We start from the raw sequence: 24,087 nt of genomic DNA on the forward strand, positions 1-24,087 counted from the left end.
GGGCACATACCTAGATTGCAAATTCAATTCACAGATAATCCATTAATATCTCCCTCCCTCCCTCTCTCCCTCTCTCCCTCCCTCCCTCCCTCCTTCTCTTCCTTTTCCCTCTTCTCTTCCTCTCTCTCCAAAATCAATTAAAACAAAAGCATATCCTTAGGTGAGGAGTAAAAACAAACAATACCATGATTCTAGAAACTAGTATGTTATATACATCCTAAAATGAAAGATTCCTTCCCATACGAAAAAGATAAAGGAGTCATTATTCTGTAAAAGTGAGAATCTTTTAGGTGCCCCAGTTGGAGGGCCCAACTCTCAGCTCCTTTCGGTTCTTCTTTGGGGCCCTCCCTGGCCCAGTCTCCCCCTTCCCTGACAGGCCAAATCTATGATGGCTACAGCCTTGTGGGAAGCTTAGAATACAAAGACCTTCAGGCACCAAAAAACTCACCTACAAACCCATGGATCCTCTGGACTACAGGGATCAGAGTGCCCGGCAGTTTCAGATCTTAAAGTGATTTTTCTCCATCTTCCTCTGTCTCTTTTCTAAACCTGCCTTTTACAGAATAATTACCCCTCATCTATATAAAGAGCTGAAGCATACTGTTCACTTCACACTTCACAATCCCTTGATACACTTCAGTTAACTAGCCAAACTCTCTGTATTAACTACCACATTCATGATTTTATATCATTGGACCTGTGCCCTATATGAATCTCCTTCTAGTTCTAGTTCTATACTAGTCTCAGTTTTCAGCCAACATATTTACTGCACTGTTGGTGCCTGCAGCCTCAGGGACCAGTGCTGTCCCTGATGCAAAGAGGAGAATAACCTCTGGACTCTATAAGGATTATGTCATGTCTCAATCATCTGAATTTCTGTTCCTATTTGCTTTGACCTTAGAATCATTTAATGTGTTAGAGATGAATAGGTCAGTCACCCTGAGCTTAAGAAAGTGAAAGAACATGCTAAAGGTCACATGATTAGTAAATTCAAACTCAGCCAACATTGTTTAGTAGGCTTTTGATATAAAATCCTGAATTTAAATTTCCAGGCTTGCTGTAACTCAGGAGACTGCCTGCTTTTGAGCCTCATTTTGTCTGAGATTCCTAGTTTCTGATCATATTATAGTTATGCTTGCTTCCATTTGTCACTTATCTCTTAATTTGACTCCTATGAAGGGATTATTCTGTTCATCCATTAGTTCAAAATATTTATTGAATTCATAAGAGTGAGAAGGCACAGTGCTAGAATTTTCAGATACAAAGATATATAAAACTTAGTCTATATCCTTGAGCTTACGGTTGTGTAGGGACAAGAGCCAAGCAAAACATTTTTTTGGAGTATTGCATACACAAATTACACATGTATGCAATGTTTAAAAAATATTTTTAAAATTTTCTTATGCAGTTATGGGTGCTGAAAAGCCTAAATCTATAGGACAGGACAGCAGGGTTTCTGTGTTTCAGTTTTAAGGCAGAATTCTTTCTCTAGGAAAATTCAATTTTTGTTCTTAAGACTATTGACTGATTGAATGAGACCCACCTGCATTATTGAGGGTTAGCTACTTAAAAGCAGCTGGTGACTTTCTAAACAAAACTAACCATCAAGGAGTGACCTGGGGACACAGGCGTGAGACACTTATTGTAGCTTGGGATTTCCAATTACACATTTGGTATCTTTGAATGCATTAGTTAGCTCCCTCTATCCATAGGAGCTTTGGCCTTAGAACTAAAAAGTAACTTGGATGCTTCTGAGAAATAAAAACCCAATCAGGTAGCATTTTATAAAATCCTCTGGTCAGCTTTATCGAGGCAAGACATTCTATGTGTGCCAGGGTGTTTCCACAATCCACAAAAAGTGTAAAGAGCTTTTTTTCCAATCAAGATAATTCTCAAGAACAGCAAAACCTATCAGGTCACTTTGGCCTGGTTCTCTGTGCCCTCAACTGCATCTTACAGAAAACACCCCGCTCTGTCTTTAACTCTCTCTCCACTGTGTTTTACAGCACGGTGATTTTCTAAAATGTCATTTGAAAATTGTCAGGAGACTATTTTATTAATCCATAGGGCTTTAGGAATAGCTCATATTGAGGTAACTTATTAGTACATGAAAGAGTATAGGAAATTTGATATCATCAAAAGAAATCTAAAGTCACTTTGGTCTATGTCAGTGACCACTGACACAGGTATGTATCGGTAGGGACACTCCATGTGCTTTAAAAGTGCTTCTAAGCCAATTATGTGATACAGATGCTCATTAAAGTGTGTTAAAAATGGCCACAAATTAGCAGTCCTTCATATATCCTTACATACCAAGACTGCAACTGTACAAGAAACTAAAGAGGAAACCCTTTGCCAAAATCCATTAGGAATTTACACTAATTCCAGTGTCAACCATTTTGTACATTGACCCAAATTGGCTGCAAGGTAAGTAGGAAAAAAGCCTCAACTCAGCCACTGCTTCTTACTCAGGACCCAGGAGCCACACTGCCTAGAAAACCAAACCCTTATTGCTCAGAAATATTTGAGCTAGCTGGAGATTATGTTTTTCCTCAGCATCTTGCTTTCCTTTGCATTTTATGGATTATAAGCTTCAATTTTTGGTACAACTGAAGATTCAGGAGGCAGGGGCACTTTGCACCCTTGGACGTACAGTCACACAGAGAAAGCCTTGCAAATGGGTGGAGAGGGAAGGCCCCTGGATTGCAGTGAATACTGCAGTCTATACAGCATTTGTACTAAGAACATTTGCCTGACTCCTGCGAAGCAGGAGATGCTCACAGCTTAGTCCAGTGGGCATGAGGAGAGACATAAGGTGCTTATGAGGCCACCTCACTTCAGCTATAGATTTTATAGGAACTGAACTCCCTTGTACACAGGGAGGTGAGCCAAGGGACTATGCAACCCTGTGTTGGAGCTGTGAGAACATAGATTGTAGAGGTAGACAGCCTGGCTTTAAATCCTGGCTCACTGGAGTGTCCTGGGCAAATTACCTGGAGTCTCAATGTCCTCACATGTAACATGGAAGTAATTTTTACATGGAGTGTAAGAAGCAAACAAGATAATGTCTCTAAAATACTTGGCACTCTGTCTTGAACAAAGAAGTGTTTAGACAAAAGTTATTTACATGAGCTGTGAGATAAAAGGGAGGAATGAAAAGGGAATATCCTGAAATACGAGAAAAATTAAAGGAAACCCAAATGCAGATTTCTATAGAACGTATGAATCAACATAACTGCCATTATGGAAGACATCATTGGTCATAATGGGTAATTTGGTCACTTGCCAAAAATATGGAGAAAAGAGATGGAAAAAAAAATAGAGCAAATGAAAAAAGAAAATGCAACCTTTGAAGTGTAAATGTGCCTCTTTAAAACCCAGAAAAGTAAAAGCAATAATAATTAAAAGTTTCTGGAGCTTACCAAAATAACTAAGTTTATTGATTGACAGCATTTATTATGTCTATACAAAATTAATGAAAATTAGTAATAAGGCATATCTTAATTTAAAAAAATTTATATAGTTAGATATTGGAAGGGAGCATGCAGAAGAATAATTATTTGTAGTTATGTTATTCAAAACCTAGGAATGTAAGAGAACAAATGGAAAAACTATTAATGAATACAGAAAGGTGGCTAATTGTCTAATATATAAAAATTAATATAAACCAGACGATCAATTAAAAAATATAATGGAAAAAAAAGAGCACATTAACTATAGCAGTACTACTATCTCTCTATATAAGACTAAGGGACCGTTACAATGGAATGACTAGAACAACTGGTCAACCAGTCACTTTTCAGAGGGGGAATACCTACTCGGTAAGAGAAGTAAATGCCTGCTTATTTGGGAGGTAAAAAGGCTCTTACACTGTTACTCAAAATCCAAAACTATGAAAGAAAGAGCTAAGTAGGAAAAGTAGAAAAAATTCCAATATCAGATAAAGATTAATAATCTTTTAAAAAGAATTCTTCAAATTAATTAGTAAATGATGAACACCCATCGGAGAGATGGACATCAGTGGGTAATTCATATAAGAATAAGTACAGGTAGGAGCACTTATGTAAAGAGCTGTTCAACCTCATTAGTAATGTAATAAATGGACACACATGGCCTATTTTGATGGGAGTATAATATTGTTTCTGTCCTAGAGAGCAGATGGCAATGTCTTTAAGTTTAAAACCTGAATCCTCTTTGACCCATTAATCTCACTATAGGAATTCATCCTAAACAGGTAGACATGTCTGTAGTGACATATGTCAAGATTGTTTTTACTGCAGCATTGCTTACCATAGTAAAATATTGGAAACAACCTAAATTTCCATCAACTGACTGATTAAAAAGCCAGTATATTCATACAGTGTAATACAGTGTAGCTATTGTAATGACCATGCAGATCTATAGTTACCAATATGGAAAGATGCTCAAGACATAGTATTAAGAATATTAAGTTTAAAAAGCAGATACAGATTATGTATCATTTTTGCTTGTATATAATTGTCTGCCTTTACTTAGGAATTTTAAGAGATACCTGCTAGATATTCATCAAAATAATTTGTCTTAGTAGAGTTATAAATATTTCCTCCCATCACTTTTATTTTTCCAATATTTTCACATATTTTAACAAAAAGTCATTTCGGACAAATCAATAGCTAAATACTATTTAAGAGAAATGCTTTCATATATATAAATGCTTACATATACATATACATATACATATGCATATGCATATGCATATGCATATGCATATACATGGTATATAATTGTTAATAGTATTACAGATTTCCCTCATTTTTGCCCTCTTTACACCCCTCCATCCACCCCCTTCCCCACTCCAAGCCTTCACTACACTATTATCTGTGCCCATGGGCTATGCATAAATTCTTTGGTTAATCTCTCCCAATCTCACTACTCCCCTCCCTTGAGAAATGCTTTCTTAAATAATAAATATTAGGCTCTAAAGAATTTAATATAAAAATGGCATTAAATTTCAGAATATACATATCTTACTTTGAATCTTCTATAATTGAATATTCTTATGAATGCTCTGTAAAAAAAAACTTGTGTATTTATTGTATATTAAATTTGCACTAAGTAGATCATAATTTATTTTATTCTTCTTTTTAAAATAATAAATTATCCTTAGAAAATATTTCATTTTGTTTTTAAAAGCTAAAATATTCTTCGGGTGATGAGAATTATCTGATCTTGGGAAAACTTGGTATTTACACCTCTAGTAATAAACTCTCAGTTTAACTCATGATTAATAAAAAACCCAAGATGAACTTGGACTTATCAATTTGTTTTGGATGTTTATTTTGATTATAGCATCCATCTAAAATCCGATTGTAAGCATCACTTCTAATCAAAGCATTTTTAGTAGGTGTGACAAATGCATTTGAATGGAATTGTGCCCATGTATTATTTGGTGAGATATTATTTTGCTTAGGAATTAACACTACATAATTCTGTTTCACAGTTTGTTCATGTAATTTGAGTTTTTACATCTTGCAGGTTTTTTTTTTTTTTTCTGGAGTAAGTTTTGAGTTTATTAGCTGGTTTCGCGTAGTCTTGTTTATAGACCTATCATTATAGCTTCTTAGTGCTTCACAGATTATGTTCCCTTTTATGTCTATCCAACTTCATTTCCACATAAATGAAAACTTAAATTGCTGGAATTCCTTGCCTTTTTATTGTCAACTTGCTGGTTAACCAAATAAGGAGCACAGTTTTTCAGAGTTTTGTTCCACCCAATGGTAGGCAATTTATCTTGAATTTTTTTTTTTTTTTCACAATGAAGAAAATACTAACCCTATTCCCACTTACAAATTTGTTTGCATCCTTTTGTCTTTATCTTCTGTTTCATTTGAAGTGATGAACCTCCTTCTTATTAAGCATAATTTCTCTATCTTTTTTTCTGAATTGCCTTGCCCTAGCCTCTTTATGAATTTTGCTCTATGAATTTCCCCCTGAATCATCTATCGGGTCTAGTAATAATTAATGTCGTTTTTTAACATTCGTTTAAAATCTTGCTTGGCGTTGACTTGTATTGACATAACCTTCAAACACGTGGTATCTACAGAACGTGTGAAGTGCAATTAACAAGTTCTGCTTGAAAAAGTTTGTGTTTGGTTTGGTTTTTGTTGCAAAACTAGGGCTAAGAAGATGGCGGATGAAGAGCATATTCGGCACTGCATGCTTTACGAGTTCCCATTAGGAAGAAAAGCAAGTGAGGCTGCAAAAAACATCTGTAGTGCTCTTGGTCAAGATGCAGTTAGCGCCAGAAAATGCCAGCGTTGGTTTGAGAAATTTCGCGAGGGAAATTTTTCGTTAGATGACAAGAGTGGTTGAGGCCGTGTGTCCAATTTTGATCAAGAAGCTCTTCAAGCTCTTTTGGTGCAAAATCCTCAAATTACCCAACAAGAGCTTACGACAACTTTAAATTGTTCACAAAAAACAATTTCCAATCAATTGCGTGCACTTGGCAAAGTCCAAAAGTTTGGAAAATGGGTTCCTCATGAGTTGACCGACAACAACTGTAATCAAAGAGTCACAATTTGCAGTTCGCTCCTCTCTCGTCAAAACCGTTTGCCGTTTTTAGAGCAAATTGTTACCGGAGATGAGGAATGGGTGCTGTATGTTAATCTGAAAAGGCAGCCTCAATGGTTGGACAAAAATGAGGCTCCGCAGCCCACGCCAAAACCTGACTTGCATGCGAAAAAAGTGATGTTGTGTGTTTGGTGGAATTTTAAAGGAATTCTTCATTATGAACTTTTACCATCTAACCAAACCATTACAAGTGCAGTGTATAGTGCCCAATTGGAAAGGTTAGCCCAAGCTTTAAGAGAAAAAGAACCCGCGCTGATTAATCAGAAGGGCGTAATTCTTCACCACGATAATGCACGACCGCATACTGCAAGAATCACTGCTGAAAAACTGCGCCAGTTGGAATGGGAAGTTCTCCCTCAACCTGCATATTCTCCTGATATTGCCCCTTCCGATTACCATTTGTTTCGTTCTTTGCAAAACTTTCTTCTTGGAAAAAAATTTAATAATGAAGAATGCCTCAAAAATGCATTGACTGAATTTTTAGCATCAAAATCACAAGAATTTTACAACAGAGGGATTAAAATGCTTCCTGAGCGTTGGGCACAAGTAGTAGAAAACAACGGCAACTATATTGTTGATTAAATTTTGTTGTATTGTTTAAATAAATTTGATTTTAAAAAGTATTAGAAAACGACATTAATTATTACTAGACCTAATATATAAAAGTATAAACATCTCAACTTCTTTCCCATCCTGCCTTTCAGAACATCATTCTGCTGATACTCCTGGTTTCTCAGTTTGCTTTACAGACATCTCTTCTCACCGTCACCTCTTAAATGTTGGTGTGCCTTCCTTTCTTTTCCCTCTTTTCATCCCCCTTAGCTGGTGTCAGAACCCAGGCATTGCTGTCACCTTTGTGCTCTCAAACCTTTGTCTCCAATGTGTTTAAAGAACCATATGGACTGCCAACTGGAAGCTGGTTCAGGGAGGCACCAGAGAGGTCACGGAGGCCTCATATCAATCTAAGTTCTTGTCACAGAACAAGAAAGGATTCAAGAGAGTGAAAGAAGGAATTAGCGAGCACAGTGAATTTATTAAATAGTATTCACTTGAGAAGTGAGAGCAGGCGACCTCAAAGAACTAGAAGCTGTGATGGGGTCTGAGTAGAAAGTTTTTATAAATGTGGCCAAGCGGGGTGGGGGTGGTGGTGAATAGAGTGGTCTTTTGCTTTTGACACTGGTGGGGTGACAGCTTGTCCAGCTTGTCCTTGTGTCCTCTCCAGATTGTGATTTTGGTCTTCATGATGACAGAAAATTGTAGAGGAGAAAGCAGGGGAACAGGTGGTCAGTGAAGTTTGTCTCTGTGATGTTCCAGCCAAGATGGAGAAGAGGATGGGTAGAGCTTGAGGCCTTTGTTAGTTATTCTAACCTTCTTGCCTCAAAATCCCTTGGAGGTTTCACAAACTTCTCAAAGTCAGTATGTCCAGAATTGAATTCTTCCCAATCACAAACCTGTTTCTCTTCATGTGTTTCCTATCTCAGTGATTGAAGACAATGTACCTGGTTACCCAAGTCCAGCTGTCACTTTCAGTACTTCCTTTGCTCAGTCCCAGCCCTGCATCCAGTTGGCCACTAAGTTGAATGGCTTCCATTGCCTTTGTACCTATAGAACCTGGCTCACCTCCAGTGCCTTAGGCTGAGCCCTTGCTGCTTCCTGCGTGGCTCTCTGAGGTGGCATTCCTATGGACTGCTTGGCCTTTATAATTGCCCTACTTTGAATCCACCAGTCACACGCTGCCAGAGTGGTCATTGTAAAATGTCTTATTAAAATCCCCTAAAGTGTTTTAGAAAAAAAATTGATAAACTCCTTAGCTTTGCACAAATGCCTTGCCTCTTTAGCCCCACTCTTCACTATACGCACATCTTCTCAACCTGCTTATCTTCCTTAAATACATCATATTGTTTTATAACTCAGTTCTAACATGATTTTCTTCACTTCACCTATCTATATCTCATTCATCCTTCACAACTCAACTAACATGACTGTTCTGATCAACTCCTGCAGTGAAAGAGGGTCATCGCCCCCTCACCCCCAATAGTGTGAAATGGCCAAACACACAGTACCCAACACTGGTTGAATGAGGTTGGCAGCAATTATTAGTTATATATACTTACAGTTGGGGAAAGGCACTTAATGCCAGGAGGCAGGCCACATGGAGGCTGCAATGGGGAGCAGGATGAGCCAGAAGGGGTTGTAGGAGGCAGGCTTTTAGTACCAAGAGAGTAAGGTTCACATCCTCCCTCCTGGTTCCCATGGAACAGGTAAACATATGCATTGGTTTGTTGGAAGAGTCTCACAAGCTGGCAGAGGGGTAAGACTCACTAAGTGGAGGCAGAATGGGTTGTAGTCAGTCCAGCCTTAGAGGAACTTAGTGAGTGAAGAGCCTTTCTCACTGAGTGGGGGCATATTTGGCAAGAGTAGGGAAATGCATAACTCAGCCTTTATTTTGATTGATTGATGATTGATTGATTGATTTTCTTTCTTTTTTCTGGTCAACTGCTCAGTAAAGGCTAGCTATCATGATTATTGGTCTATCTTCTCTTGTTATTTTCTTGGCTTTGCATAAAAAAGAACTGCCCATGTTTGAGATTATTCCCAGAAGCACCATCTCCCTGGGTTTGTATTATCTTAAAACATTACTCCCCTTTGTTGCTTGGGTAAAACTGGGAGCTTGGAAAATGATTGTGTTAAATTAGATAGCATCCCTGGGATTAGCACCCAGCACATTGAAAGCCAATACTTTTCAAATGGCTTATAACACATAAAACTCACCTGGGGAGCTTGTTTAGAATGCAAAGTCCTAAGCATCTCTCCTTTCATTCTGGGACCAGAGGGGGCCTAGGAATTTGCAAACTTTAAAAAATATCCTTGGAGGTCACAAGAACACTGTGAAAGGTCTTTAGTGTTGGCTCCTACCCTACTGCTGCTGCTGCTCCTTGTCCCCCTCCTCCTCCCGCTTCTGCTCCTCCTCTAGGAGCCAAGCCTGTGAGGCAGCAATGAGAATGCAGGCCTTAGGACAGGCTAAGGCAATATGATGACCTCCTGGAGAAAACCCTCTTTAACCACCTCCAGCCAGAGGGAGGCAGCCTTCTTCTCAGCTCCCAGAGTAACTCTGAACGCTGACCCCTCCTGCCAACGGCATTAAAGTCTTTTTGGAAGACAATGGGACTGCACACACACATACTCTCCAAACAGAAACCAGTAAACACACTTTACACTGTTGCAATTTGCTATTTATTTGCCTGTTTCCCTGACTAGAATCATGTGAATTTCTTAAGTGCAGGGACTGTGTCTTTCATTTCCTAAACCCACTTCTGTGCCTCATACACAGAAGTCGCTTAGGAAATGTTTATCGAATACATTAAGCAATATTTATTATGCACTGAATTATGGAATGTGCCTTCATTTCTGCATGAAAATGTACTCACAATGCCTTTTAAAATTAAAATTCCGGAACACTATGAGTGGGAAATTTGCAATCCGGTGGACCTAGTACTGCTCGGGGAGTCTTCAGAGGCAGACTGGGGAATGGAGTTCACTCCAGGAAAGCCTCAGCACTCCTATGGTTAGACCACAGGACCACGGGAAGTGGACTTGGTCTAGATAGCCTGGGGGAAGCTTCTTCAGGGAGCCGGATGCTCTGGCCCACACACTGTACTCTCTGGAATCATACAATTTATGTTAATCCTACTGCATTGCAGTGATCTCATCTGCCTCTCTTCCAGCTCCCAGGTGGTGAGGACTGGGAAATATACAGAGGTAGTTTAAACTCCTTTTTCCTTATTTTAATTACACCTGCTCTTGGACTTGATTTAGTCCTCCCATTCATTGGATTCATTGTTGCTTCTCAGCCCACCAGTCCTGACCAGCCCTACATCCCACCAAGCCTCAGCGGTCACTAGAAAACTCTCAATTACCTTGAACTGTCATCCTTCCACAAAATGACTCAATGAAACCTAACGATGTATCAAACCCATAATCAACTTCCAATTTCCAGCTTTATTTTCATCACTTTACTTGACCTACTCAAGCTCTAGCCAATCAAAGGTAGTGGGTGCTGCTCAGCTTTCTCCTCTCATTTGCCCTTCAGACCCAGAAGTTTCCTGCCTGTACTCCTGTCCATGCCATTTATTCCCCAATCATTCTCCTTTCTCCAAATACATTTGGACACGAATCATCGATTAATTCTAAGATAAGTACATATCTGTGTGCACAGTATTTAGAAAGTGAGCATGGCATTTCTCCTCTGGAAGGTGGGTAGAATGTGGGAGCAGCTATTCACCAGATGTCACTCAGACCATTTCTGAAAGCAAATGGTTATATATCACATAATGGGGAAGAAGAGAGAATGACTGACGCTTATAAGCAGTATTATAAGCAGTTGGTATTCAGAAGTAAATATTTTCCTCTCTTGATTTAACTATTTTTTTTATTTTTATTTTTTGCCCTAGAATTTAAGCTCCTAGCCCAATGCTAGCAGAGGGTAGATACTCAAGTGTTTGAGGAGCAAAGAGATATAATGGTTGGTTTGGTTTTCCTACCTGTTTTCTATCTCAAGATTTATAAGTAAACATACACATATACAATGTATTTTTTATATAGATATATAAATATACCTATGCATATATAATTTAAAGTTTAAGGTATCATATCACAGAGTAACACAGAAATATATGTACATGTGTACACTAACTGTAAATTGGAAGTTTGACATGTGTATCAAGCATGAGAAAGTTAGTTTTCTGTGCTTTTGAAATTTAACTCTGAATACCTGACATCTTGTTTAAAAAAAAAAAAAATTCACTTTGGGTGGTTAAGAGAGAAAAAAAAAAAAGAATCCCTAAAACCATAAAAGAAAAACCAATCTATTAAAATATTCTGTCTAAATTTTAAAAAGCATTGAATCTTCTTAACCTTACTTAATTTTTACCTTGAAAACTTTTAACATCCTGACTCTTTTTTTTAAATTTTTATTATTATTTTTTAAATAAATTTTTATTGTTCATATTATTGCAAATGTTCCTTTCTCCCCTTCCCCCACCATTGCTCTCCTCCACCAGGTTCCCACCCCACCCTCTGCCCTTTCCCCTCTCCCCATTGTCCTCATCCATAGGTGCACAGTTTATGTTCAGACTCTTCCCACATCCCCCTCTCCCCTTTTCCCCAAGAATCATCAGTTCACTCCCCTTCCATACCTCTTATTCTATTATATTCAACAGTTAATATTGTTCATCAGGTGTTTGTTTGTTTTTTAATTTCCTTGGTTTTTAGATTCACTTGTTGATAGTTACGTATTTGTTGTTCATAATTTTTATCTTTATTTACTTTCTCTTCTGAAAGAACCCCCTTCAGCAATTCATATAATTCTGGTTTGGTGGTGATGAACTCCTTTGGCTTTTTTTTATTAGTGAAGCTCTTTATCTGACCTTCAATTCTGAGTGATAGCTTTGCTGGATAGATTATCTTTGGATGTAGGTTCTTACTATTCATCACCTTGAATATTTCTTGCCATTCCCATCTGGCCTGCATGGTTTCTGTTGAGAAATCAGCTGACAATAGTATAGGTGCTCCTTTTTAGGTAACTACCTTCTTTGCTCTTGCTGCTTTTAATATTCTCTCTTTGTCTTTTGCTCTTGGAATTTTAAGTATGATTTGTCTTGGTGTGGTCCTCTTTGGGTTCCTTTTGTTTGGAGTTCTGTGCGCTTCCTGGACTTGTAAGTCTAATTCTTTCACCAGGTGGGGGAAATTTTCTGTCACTATTTCTTTCAGTATGTTTTCGATATCTTGCTCTCTCTCATCTTCTGGGACCCCCATAATTCTGATGTTGGTTTGCTTGAAGTTGTCCCAGAGGTTTCTTACATTATCTTCAATTTTCTGGATTCTCTTGCCTTCTAGCTTCTGTGGAGGAGTGTCTTCTGGCTCTTTATGTTCCAAAGCTTTGACTTGATTCTTGCGATCTTCCATTCTGTTTTTAGGACTCTGTATAATATTTTTTATTTCAGACAATGTATTCTTTATTTCTTGTTGATCCCTTATCATTTCTTGTTGATTCCTTATTAATTCTAGTTGATCTCTTTTCATATCCTCATAGGTCTTTTCTAGGAAATTCTTGAAAAATCTTATAAGTGTAGATTTGAACTCTATATCCAGTCGCTTTTTGTCCTCCATTTCTTTCGTTTGTGATCTATTTCGTTGTCGCATTTCGCAGCTACAGATGGGGCGGAGTTTCAGGGTGGAGCCTACAGCCTTGGCTTCTGTCAGCCCTGCCCTATGCGGCTCCTGGGCTTCAGGGTCCTTCTGTACTCGCTGCAAGCGCCTCTGAGAGAAAGGTGCCCTCGATTTTTGCCTGCTACCAAACAGTAGGCTCTCCCCCAATGAGCCCGGTATTAGGGTTCAGTTCAGTTGGAAGTGGAGTTGGAGGTGGCGTTCAGAGCAGTCTGGAGCCCCTGTCTCCTTCCCGCCAGGGCAATTCTGCAGCACAGCCAACCGTCCCTTCTCTGCAAGCAATGTGCGCGCCTCCAGGACCTCCTCTCGCAGCTTCCCCGGGATTTGGCCTTACAGCCCAGCTCCCTATGGATGAGCCTGGGTCCCCGGGGTCTGGCCTAGAACTGGGGTTCAGAGCAGTCAGCACTGAGACCCAACACAGTCGGAGCTTTTATCTCCTTCCCGCTAGGGAACGCCAGCCAGGCACTCAGCCACCCTCCTCTCCGGCTCCACCCTCTCCGCGCGCCGCTTGTCTCTGTACTAGGCTTTTACAGCTTCTCCGCGCCTCCTTCTGGTTTTCTCCTTGCTTCTCGTTGTAGAATTTCCAATCAGTCGACTTTCCTGTAGTTCTGGGTAATGTCCATTTTATATTTTAGTTGTATTTTATTGAAATTGTTGTGTGCGGCTGCGGCTAGGTGTTTACCTGGGCAGCCATCTTGGATTCTCAAGTTTGATTTCTTAACATCCTGACTCTTAAACTTATATTCTAAATACAGAAAGTGCACAGTATAGGTCAGTATTACTTTTTAATGTGTCAATTCAACTTAGTAAAAAAAAAAAAAAAAAAAAAAAAGCAATTTATGTGCTTTGGTAATAATTCTCATTCCCACTTATGTTAAACTTGTTTTATTAAAGCTTACAATTCTATTTAATTGGCATGTAATTTCATTGCCATGTAAGTTATTCAACTATATGCTATCAATGGAAAATATTATTTATATAAGGCAATCACATCTCTTTTGTTCAAATCTGGAATCTAGCTCTTCCTCCATCTTATGTTTTCATGTAATTCCTTCATGTTGATTATTTGCATTGCATGAGTAAGTTTTATATTAAAATGATTTTGCCATTGTTTATAATGGAATAGGTGTATGTGTATGTATGGTGTAGGTGTGTGTTTTTATTTTATTTTATTTTAGTAACTAATTTAGAGAGCCAAAATGTAATCTATTTTATTTATTTGTTTGTTTGTTTATTTGTTTATTAGTTAATTTTTTTCTATAACCTATCTCATCGATGAAAACAAAGATCCAGAAGACCCGTTTTTTTTGTTGTTTTTTTCCTTTTTTTTCTTTTTTTTCTTTATGGAAAGTACAGCACCTCTATCCTCACATATCCTGTTCATTTAGCTAGGCATGTCCTGTCCTCCATTCTTTGCCTAAATCAGGATAGTGCCGGGACTGGTTTGGCTCAATGAATAGAGCGTTGGCTTCGGGACTGAAGGGTCCCGGGTTCGATTCCGGTCAAGGGCATGTACCTTGGTTGCGGGCATATCCCCAGTAGGGGGTGTGCAAGAGGCAGCTGATCGATGACTCTCTCTCATCGATGTTTCTAACTCTCTATCTCTCTGCCTTCCTCTCTGTATAAAATCAATAAAAAATATATTAAAAAATGAATAAATAAATCAGGATAGTACTTTTGAAGATTGTCTTAGTTGTTACTTCTACATGGGAGGCTGTTCTGATCTCAATAACAATTGAAGTGGCTTTTCTTCATCTTTCTTTAAGAAAAATAATAACATTGAATCAGACAGAAAGAGGGTCTAATGCTTTATCTTTCACTAGTGTGGCAGCCTTGGACCTTCGTAGGCCTTCGGTTTCTTGGTTGTAAATCAGGGATAACACTTACTTTATTGCGTTGTTATAAAAAGTATATTAGGAAAGCCTTTTCACAATGCTTAGCATATAGAAAGCCTGTGGAAATTTTAGCTCTCTTCTATTACATACTCAATAATTATAGTATGCTGAATGAATCAATGGATTACAATCACCTATCTTCCCCCCAGCTTCATTGAGGTATAAATAACTACAAATATCTATTGACTTGTCTGACTTCCAATGCTCTGTTTGTTTATCCAGGGATGGGTCAATGACCTTTTGTCTCATGTAAGATACAGAGTAGTACCTGCCATGTTGTAAGTGGTTGGTAAATTGTGAAAATCTCTATCTTACCTATCTGACTAAAAACTGACATAAATACTTCAGATACACATCATTCACTTAACAAATATTTGTTAAGCACCTATTTTGAGCCAGATGATATACATCAGTGATAGGCTCTGGTTTTATAGTATTTTCATTTCAGTGGAGAAAGACAACACAAACAGGTAGGTGTATAGTGTGTTAAGAGTTAGCCAGAGCTATACAGAGAAATAAAGCAAGAGTAAGGGGAAAGAGTGTTGGGGGAAGTTGCTATTGTATGCAGCATGGTGAAGGAAGCCTCTCAGTAAAGGTGGTATTGAACAAGACACCTAAAGGAAATGAGGGAGCTAGTTATGCAGATAGATATCTGGACAGAGAGCTTTCCAGCCCTGAGGAAGGAACACGAGTGTTTCGGAAGATCAAGCTCTGATGGGGTTGAAGGGAGGAGAATAAAAGATGACCTCAGAGAGGTAGCAGGGAGCCTTGTAGATGAGCAGAATTATGTAGATTTTAAATCAGAGTTAGGTGAAAAGTATATCCATTAGGGTTTAGAGACAGAAATAAGGCAGAGAGTGGTTTATACAGAGAATAAGTGTTCAAACATCCCTGGAAGGGACAGAGAGATGGGGTCTCTGCAGGACATCCAGGAATGACTCCTAGAGCAAGCTAGAACTGCCAAGGGGAGTTGCTATCTCCGCTCCTATCAAGGAGGTGAGGGGTTAAGAGCACTACTTGGCTACAATTTAGGGATTAGAAAACCACCAATAATACCACATTCACTTCTCTCAGCCAAAGAGTTGATGACTAGCATCAGAGCACATGCAGAAAATCCAAGGTCTCCGCAATGCTGCTCATCAGAGCAACAGCCAACTGGCAGGAAGATGGCCCATTAACTCCTGTCCTTTAGACCTGGCTGTGTGCCTGTACATGTGAGAACCTAATTCTATCACAGAACTTGGCTTTCTAGTGTTTATAACGCAGGGAGGCAGACTAGAAGGAGGCTCCAATAGTTGCTGAGATCCAACCACTGGCTATTTGCTCACTACCCACCACTGGCAGCCACAGGAGACAATCAAGTAAATACATGATCCACACTGAGTTTTAACAAGACCACTCTGGCCATTATGTAGAGAATAGACAAGGGAAAACCATTAAGGAGGCCATTTCAATAAACCAATGAGAGATGATAGTGTTTTGTGAAATCTTGTGTTAAAAGAAATATGATAATCTAGTCCAACTCACTCATTGAACTGATGTCATTCATAGTCATTCATTCAGTTATTCATTCAACCGTTTATGTATCTATCTATCTATCTATCTATCTATCTATCTATCTAAGCCTAAGTGATCCGCTGACCTTTTGACCATCTGATTGTCCCACCATCCAACTTTGAGAAACATTATAGTGATCCAAATTTCCCAAGGACTTTAGATGTGTTTTATGGGAGCATTTAAGTGCTATTGAAACAAATTGGTGTCTCTGGGCCCTTGTTCCAAATTTCAATCATTAAATGTTTTCAGGTGTGATCAATATTTTTGAAAGTCTCCAAATTTCATTTGTAAAAATGCTTGCTTAGATTATGGAGCAATTATGCTTTCATATGCTGAGAGATATTTTAACTCTTTCCTAAGAGTATGTAAAAAGAAAAGGAAGATGTCTACATTAAAAAGTGAGACTCTATCTATTTAAGGAATATAAATGTTTCTTTTATTTTAAAAAAATAATAAATTGTATTGATTTCAGAGAGGAAGGGAGAGAGAGAGAGATAGAAATATCCATGATAAGAGAGAATCATGGATTGGCTGCCTCCTGTACACCTCACACTGGGAATTGAGCTTGCAATCTGGGTATGTGACCTGGACCAGGAATCAAACTGTGACCTTCTGGTTCATAGGTCAACACTCAACCTTTGAGCCACGCTAGCCAGGCATTCCTTTGGTTTTTACAATAAATTTATATAAGCATAAAATGTCCTTAAAATCCTTTTTCTTCCTGGGAGTCCATTTCTAAACATGTTCTAAGATTGGCTGATGCTGGTCCTGAAACACTCCCTTCTGCCCATCCCCACAATTCTTGCCCCATTCACAATTCTTTTAGCAGCTTCTTACTTTACCTTCCTGACCTTTACTAGTCTTCCTCCCTCCCTCCCTCTATCGCAGTCGTTCACAACCTTTTTTTGGCCATGCCCCACCTAAGCATCTCTAAAATCCTGATGCCCCCCCCCCCCCCCAGTGACATATAATTCTTATTATTCAAAAAGTGAACTTCTATTCACGTGGAGAGCCTAAAAGGCCATTAACTTGGTCTAAACAAGCTTCCAAATAACATGGCCGCCATGAAAGAGAAACATAAAAGAATGAAAGGACAGTTGAAGTACTGAGGAAGAAATCACTAAGAAATTGTTTAAAAAATAACAATATGAAGTGATATGAAAAAAATAGTAAATGAAGTTTCAAAACATATGATAAAGAATTGAAATGCATAAATATGTCACAATATATGTATATTTATATATTATATATGAGGCCCCTAGAACCATAAGAAATCCCAAAAATTCACTGTTAATAACTCATTCTCAAATTGTCTCCCCCCCCCCCCCGCAACCCCCTTAAAAGTCAAATTGCCCCATGTTGGGAACCACTGGTCTACACTGCACCCAGAGTGATTTTTTTCCAATGGGAAAATCTGATCATATCACTATCATGCTTACATCTTTCAATGGGTCTCTGAAGACCAGATCATAAAAGCTACACTTCTTAGTTGAGTCTTTTTGGATTGGGGCCCTTTCCACATCTCTCTTCATGCCCTCTGTCCTCCAGATAGACTGAAATGAAACACCTTCTGCTCTCAGCCTAGTGCACCTGCTGTTCCTTTAGTTTCCAATGTGTGCCACTGTCCCTTCTCATACCCTTCTTCCTACCTTGTTGCCTGGCAACACATACTCATCCTTCAAGACTCCAACATCACCTTCTCCATGAGGTCCTCCCTGATTCATGAGAGTAAAGTTGCCTCAGTAACACTTCCTCAAACCAACACCATTACAAGTGTTGACATACTTGATTGTAATCTCTCTGTAGATTGGTGTGTAGATTGAGATCCAAACCCTCCCCCCACACCCGAGGAGGAGATTAGATTCTTGAATGTAAGGATCATACCTTGCCCTAACAGTAATCCCAGTGCCTGTCACATATCAAGTATTCACAAAAGATTGGTTTGTTGCAATAAAATCTATCTGGGAGGACCGTGGTCTGAATTAATTTTTGCTGCTGTTGACAAAAGTACAGTTTGTTCCACACCAGAAGGTGTCGCCCTAGCTCTATGTTTTCTACATGAATTTTGGCTTTTCAGCTTTGCTCTAATATATAATTGGGTTCTTATGGGAAGGAGATGATAATTTAGGCACTGTTTACAGAATAAAACTGATTCAACCTTCAGTTTTTCTGTGAACATTATTTTTTTTTTCAAATGTAGTGTTCCAACTGAAATTGCCAAAGTAAAAAGAAAGATTTAAAACTTAAAAAATGACTAGAGCAAAATAAAAATTCAAGTTAGGACAAGTTAAGAACACAGGAGAATGTTAAGCACAAAATCAACACTTCAAAATGGTAATGGCACAATAATAGCTATAGCCATACAACTGTTTCTATCTCACAAGCAAAATGCAAATTGTGTCTGATATTTGAACAGAAGCACTGAAAGGAAAAATAAGGTCCAGATGAAATGGCCTTGTTGTAGGATGTCTCTAACTTTGAAGAGCTCCAGATCCTGTATAAAGAACTTTTAATCATGGACCTATGCACATTACACATATAATACAAGCTGAGAATGAGGAGAAATGAATATGCAGACAGAAAAAGGAAACACAAGATCAATGATCATTGAAGGTATGAAGACATATAATGAGGAAATATTTAAAATAAGATAGGAAGAGACCAGGTACACATTGCTGAACTCTTGCAGCTTGGTGTAGTAAAGGAGATAGACTCTTGGAGTCAGAAAATCCAGGTAATGGATTCTACAATCTATTAGCTGTGAGACCTAGGGCTTTATAGAACTGACCTATCAGATGGTCCATATTTTCAAACATAAAATAAAGCCTATCTCCAAATGGAGTCATGAGGGTCAAATAAGGTAATACAAGAAAAACACACACACACACACAAAAAAAAAAAAAAACAACTTGCTCTTTAAAATGCTATATTAACATGAAGTAGTAAAAAAAGGAAAATGAAGTAACATTTATTGAGCATCTACCCTGTGGCAGGTAGGTGCTGGACATTTTTCATAAAAACACATTCTATTTCTTCCAATGAGGAAAGACTCTCTTCTAGACAATGAGTTGCAACCACAACTTCCTCCTCCACACATCCCTTCTCTTTCTTTGCCCTGCCACCACATTCCAATAAGTATCTCCAAGATATGGAAATTATGGACATTACTATCTATTCCTAAGCATTGGAGTGTCTTCATGAAAGGTGAGCTTTACTGAAAATGGACGTTTTCAGCTTCAGCTCTGCCTGGTGGTAGTGGAGTGGTAGAACTGGTGCTTCTGAGGAAGCCCTGGATGGGTTTGCCAACAAACGCCTGGTGGAAGCTTTCTTTTGAAGGAAAAAGATGTAAAATAATTTGTCATCAGATTAGGACCACATATACCTCATAGACTCATTCTCAGATGGTTAGATGAGACTTTTTTTTTTTTAATTCCCCCCAAAAATAGATTCAGAGACATAGAAGCATGGAACCAGCTGACGGATTTTAGAGGGAAGGTGAGTGTAGGGGTAGGGGGTCATAGGGAGTGATTAACAGGGGAAGTTATATGCATATATGGAAACAGACAATAAAATGGTGAAGGCCTGGGAGAAGCAGTTGCAGGGTGGAGGGGGCCAAAGAAAAATAACAACAACAAACAAAGGGGATATCTGTAATACTTGAAACAATGAATGAAAAAAATAATTTAAAAAAAAAGATTTCTTTATTACAGGATGGAAGCAGTTTTGGAAAATGCCACTTTGAGACAGGAGGAATAACCTTGCTCTGGATGTGTTCCCCATTAATGTTTACTAAATAAATTTACTCCATATACCTGGCAATAGAAACTATCTATGTTACTAAGGTTATGAAGTCAGTGTATGCACAGAATTATACGTTTTCTAATCCTTTATAATTTCCATTTCAGAAATCATTGGATTTGAACAGGAAAAACATGTTTTCTTGCATGTACACCCTTTCGGATGCAGTGGCATCAACGGTGTTATTTTTCTAATGAACTTTACATGGGCTGGGTGAGAAATAAGTAGAAGAAAATAAAATGGTTATCAAGGGAAAGTAAATGTCAAGACTTTATTCAGTGTAAAGTGAAGAAAGCAAATCTCACAACGGTGTTTGTCCTCAATTTGATCCTAATATTCTTTATTTTTATTTGTCCTTGGCTTTTATATAGATCTTAAAACTTCTACATAGAAATTAAACTTTTGTAGACGTTTGGATCAGCATCACACAAACACTATTAGAATATTAGCCAATCAATGCAATGGATTACAACTTCCATAGATTTCTTGTGCACTTTTGCAAAACTTCATTATTTACATGGTTGTTGAATGGAAGCTATTGCCAGTTACTGTCACAGCAGGTCAAATATAATGTCCATTGCTGATGAGTAGTTCTATTCCTGAACAAGATTGCCAGTGCAGCTTTTTGATGTTTTCTACACAATGGAATTAATTTTATTCCAGAAGGTAATAGTAATGAGCAAAATTTTATATTCACAAAGAAGACTGGACAGCAGGGCAGTCTTGCACCTTGGGCTTCATCTGTAATCAGTTGCTTTATCACCACAAATCCTGTCTGTCAAGTTCCCTCAAATAAGCTGGATTTATTAGCATAGGTTGTTCCCCCTTGTTCAGATAATGAGCTCCACTACTGGTGGTGGCTCAAAGAACCACAGGAAACAAAGCAGAGGACCTGTCATTAGACAGCAGACTACTTAGGTAGTGGGGATTGGATATGGCTTTTAACTCCACATCATTGATGGTAATTTTTTTGGTTGCTTGCTTGGTTTGCCTGGGGCAACTAAAAACATCACCTTAGGCCAATTCAAGCTAACTGTCAGCCTATGCAGTGGTGCTAAATTTGAGAAATGATTGACAACTGTATATATACACTCAGATGTGTGACCCTTAGTTCATAATCATTAGCATCCAGCACTTAGTCAGGGCTGGCCTGCCCCAAAGACATTAGCGGAGGCCAGCCCTCTGATAAGACCAAAGAGCTCTGGGGAGGAGCAGCAGCACATACTCACCCAGGTGTTCACAGTTTTTGTTGCATCACTGACCATCCCTGCACAGGAAAAGCTGGACAGCTTAGGGCCTTGGGATGACCTTGTTTGATACTCATTTGTGTGCAGGGGTGGTTCCCGCTGGACACCATCTGGCCTGAGTTGGCCAGCCATTTCATCATGTGCTGCCTTTCCATGATGATGGATTTCTCTGAATAGCCAAGAGGGTCAAGCATTAGCTAAGCAAGTAAAAAAACAATGTGTAAGCTCTAACATTGCTCATCACATATCCTCTCAATCTAGAAAATAATAAAAACTGTCCTGTGACTTGCCTATAATTTTAGTGAGCACTCATACTTATAAAAGTTATTATTATAATACTAGAGGCTGAGTGCAGGAAAACCGTGCACTGGGGGGCCCCCTCAGCTTGGCCTGCACCCTTGGGGGATGTCCGACTGACTGCTTAGGCCTGCAGGGAGTGAGCCTAAACCATCAGTTGGACATCCTTAGCGCTGCTGCAGAGGCAGGAGAGGCTTCCATTAATGCCACTGTGCTTGCCAGCCATGAGTTCAGCTTCTGGCTGAGCTGTGCTACCTCTGTGGAAGTGCACTGACCACCAGGGGGCAGCTCCTGCATTGAGCGTCTTCCCCCTAATGGTCAGTGATCGTCACAGTGCCTGGTCATTCCACCATCAGGCCAAAACTGGCTCTCCAACATCCCCAAGAGGTTCTGGATTGCTAGAGGGTGCAGGCCAGGCCAAGGGATGATCGGGTTGGATAATCAAGGCCAGAGAGATGCAGGAGGGCTTTAGGGCATGTTCAGCCCTTCTTGCTCAGTCTCAATCGGCTGGACCCCAGCAGCAAGCTAACCTACTGGTCAGTGTCTGCCCCCTGGTGGTCACTGCACATTCTAGTGACTGGTTGACCAGTAGACTGCCCGTTGGTGGTCAGTGCAAGTCATAGCGAGCAGATGAGCAGCCTTAGTATATCATTGGTGCTTTGATTGGTTGTACAGCTGACAGGATGACTGGACACTTAGCATATTAAGCTTTTATTATATAGGATCTGCATATTGTATCCATCATCTTTACATTCTAACCACATCTCAAACTCGATTCTTTCTACATTTATTCTTTAAAAAACATTTTTTTTTTTCTTGCTTTTAGTGTTCTGGTGCTTGATCAAACTTGTACCAAAGCTAAAATCAGTATGAACAAATTTTTGGACCCCTCATCTAAAAACAGGTTGATGTTAGATGTGTTGTGCAATGAAGGTGATATATTAGTTAGGGAAAGACACTTAAAATTATGTAGGAAATATGACTTTGCACCCAGTCTCAGTCATAAAATACCCAAGGAAGTAAAGCATTCACCAGGATCATTCTCCAGTTATCTTTGCTGAACTTTCTAAGATCTCTGCTGCTTCCAAAGAATGTCTTTCTTTTCAAAACTTGGCCTTGAGAACTTTCACTTACCCTTTGGGAAAAATCTACTCCCTACTTACAGCAGATCCAGTGGCCTTTCCAAATTTGCTATTCAATGGAGAGAAGAATATCCAGGAGCTCCAGTGTAGGGTGGCCTCTAGCTGTTCACATCTGTAGAGCAATCTCACATGGGGAATCCCCACATGGAGCCTTCTTCAGGTCTTCTCACCAGTGTAGTTGTTCATACTTTATTTATCTTCAGTTACCCAGTAGATATATGGTAGCTCACCAGGAGATGGTAAAGTTCTAACCAAAGATAACTTTTGTGTGGCCTGCATAGTGTCCTAAAAATTAGAAAATTTCACTCAAAAGTATATTTAAATTTTTTATTTAAAAAAAATTTTTAGGTTCTTTGAAAAAAAATAAGATGCATTTCCAGAAGGCAACAAATGGCTGAGCCCAGGAATTCAGCTTTGTAGGCAGGCCATGGAATCTTCTCTGCTACAGGCCTGTCACTCCCCTGGATCTTGTACTTTTCTTTCTCTTTTGGGTTTTTGAATTCTGGTTTAAAAGCATAAGAAGGAGGGAAAATATTCCACATAAGACACCTCTCTCACAGTGGAGTTGGCAGAAGTCATTCGTTCATTTCAGATCAGTACTGTGTTCTTTATTCTTACTTTTCTCCAATATTCTCACTCTTTCAAATTGTGATTCTTGGGTCTTCCAGGAATAAAAATAAAATGTGTCTTTTATTAAACTATATACTCTCTGTGGCTTTTGTTTAGCTACATAAGACTTGACAGATGCTTTGAATTGTCACATATGAAAATTGGATCAAATACCTAATCCAAGGCCTCAGCTTCCTTCCACCAGAGAAATGAAAGGATCTCCTTCTGCCAGGACTGGTGGAGATTCAGAGGGGATTGTCACATTCTCTCTACCTATAACCTCATATAACCACAGAATTTAGAGCTTCTTAGAAGAAGCCTTATAATCTACTTATTTCAATATAACTCTGTACAAAGATCTCCTCTAGAATATGTGATCATTTCTAGGGATAAAGAACCCTACCATCAAACTTTCCCATTCTGTTTTTAGACATGTCCTCTATAGCATATGTGTAAAGTGTGTCCATGCTCGTAGAATTGTTGCAATAGGACTTCTAATTGTTGTTTGGTTCTAGAAAGTTCTTCCTTTGAGCCAAAAATCATTTTATAACTTCTCTTTTATAACGTCTTCTCCTAATGATCACCCATGAAACTTCTCAGTCTCTTCCTCATAAAATCTTTTCAAATATTTGATGACACTGATACTTTCCATAGTCCTATCATATGTACTTTAGTAGTTTAGACATTACCAGTTATTTCAGTGGTTGA

The sequence above is a fragment of the Pipistrellus kuhlii genome, unplaced genomic scaffold, assembly GCF_014108245.1.
Source record: "Pipistrellus kuhlii isolate mPipKuh1 unplaced genomic scaffold, mPipKuh1.p scaffold_m20_p_2, whole genome shotgun sequence".
Taxonomy (NCBI): domain Eukaryota; kingdom Metazoa; phylum Chordata; class Mammalia; order Chiroptera; family Vespertilionidae; genus Pipistrellus; species Pipistrellus kuhlii.